Source organism: Nycticebus coucang, chromosome 2, assembly GCF_027406575.1.
Source record: "Nycticebus coucang isolate mNycCou1 chromosome 2, mNycCou1.pri, whole genome shotgun sequence".
Lineage (NCBI taxonomy): Eukaryota > Metazoa > Chordata > Mammalia > Primates > Lorisidae > Nycticebus > Nycticebus coucang.
Window position 1 is genome coordinate 101,394,185 of NC_069781.1, and position 1,580 is coordinate 101,395,764.

Genomic DNA, 1,580 nt, shown 5'->3' on the forward strand with positions numbered 1-1,580 from the left:
AGTTTGATTTAACATCATGAAGAGCTTGAGTAGCCAGATAGGAACTCAGGAGAGCAGGGGCCAGAGCTCAGTCAGATCCCAGAGAAGATGGGGGCCAGCGGGTACCCACAAAGTGCTAAGAATTGTAGCCAGGAAACCACAGCTGTCAGCAAGTTCCAAAGGCATTGGGGGTCTGGGAAGGGTGAGGACAGTCACCCGGAGCAGGGTCTGTGCAGCCTTAAGCACAGAACAGTCCACTGCTTACAGGGTTGTGTGCTTGCCACATGGTCCATGGCTAGGTCGATTCAGTTTAAGTACATGGTTGGCCAGAAACCACAAAGGCAAGAAAAAAACAAAGGACATATCTGTGTGTTTTTGAAAAAGTATATGACTACTTAAAAAAAAGTTGGAGTGGTAAATGGCATTTTAAGAAAAATTCAAGGCACTCTCTTAAGAAATTAGCCTTTAGAGTATGGATGCAGAGGAAAGGGCTGGACAGAGAGGGGGCTTTGGGTTGCAAAGCCTCCCCAAGATTTGCCTTCTTTTGGCCCCAGTAGCTCTCCCCTTCACCTCCTTGCCTGTCTTCCCTTCCCCTACCATTTAGGGGGAGGTGGCAGTGGCCTAGAACCAGAGTATTTCAGGGCCATAACTGGGTGGGGTTGCTGAGACGAGGGTGGGGGAATCACATAGGTGGTGAAGACTGTGCTTCTTTCATACTTTTATTTTATTTGGATAGTGTCTCGCTCTGTTGTCCCCAGGCTAGAGTGCCATTGTGTCATAGCTCACAGCAACCTCAAACTCCTGGGCTCAAGCGATCCTCTTGCTTCAGCCTCCCAAGTAACTGGGACTACCCACCACATGTTACAGGATGCAACTGTCTAGATCAGTGGTTCTCAACCTTCCTAATGCCATGACCCTTTAATACAGACCAACAGGTTGAGAACTGCTGGTCTAGATGATCATAGCAATCACTTTCTGTGTTTTGTCCTAGCCAAAAGTCCTAGCATACTTTTACTGCTTTAATGCTCATGACTGCTCTAAGAAGTGGGTAATACCCATCTTATAGATGAGATACTGGGATAGCTAGTAAGGGCTAGGCTGGCCCTAACATCAACTGTCTTAACCATTCTACCAACTTATCTCTCAAAATGGAAAAGTAATTTATTATTTTTTTCCCCTTTGTGTTTGTGCCAGAAGAATAGAATTGAATGCAATGTCTCAGGTTCCCCAAACCTAATGGAAAATTTGGATATTAAATCCTCTTGAATCTAGGAAAGGGAAACTAGTTTTTCTCTGGGGGAGGTTTCTGGGTCTAATGGGCCATCAACTCTAGTGTGAAAGAACTAGAAGAAAAGTGAGTTTAAGATACAAATGCCTGTGGAAGAGGAAAGGAATCTCTAAGACCAAATGAGGTGAGATGATGGGGGAGATATCGGGGGAAATTACAGAGGGGACATGTTGGAGCCTGAGGCCAATGTGGAAGAAGTTGTTCATAGAATGAAAGGATTTTTATTTTGAAAGACTTGGGTAGGTGTGGGGATGTAGCCAAAGGCTGTCACTCTGTGACTCTCAGTAAACTACACCTCCTGGTGTTCACACAC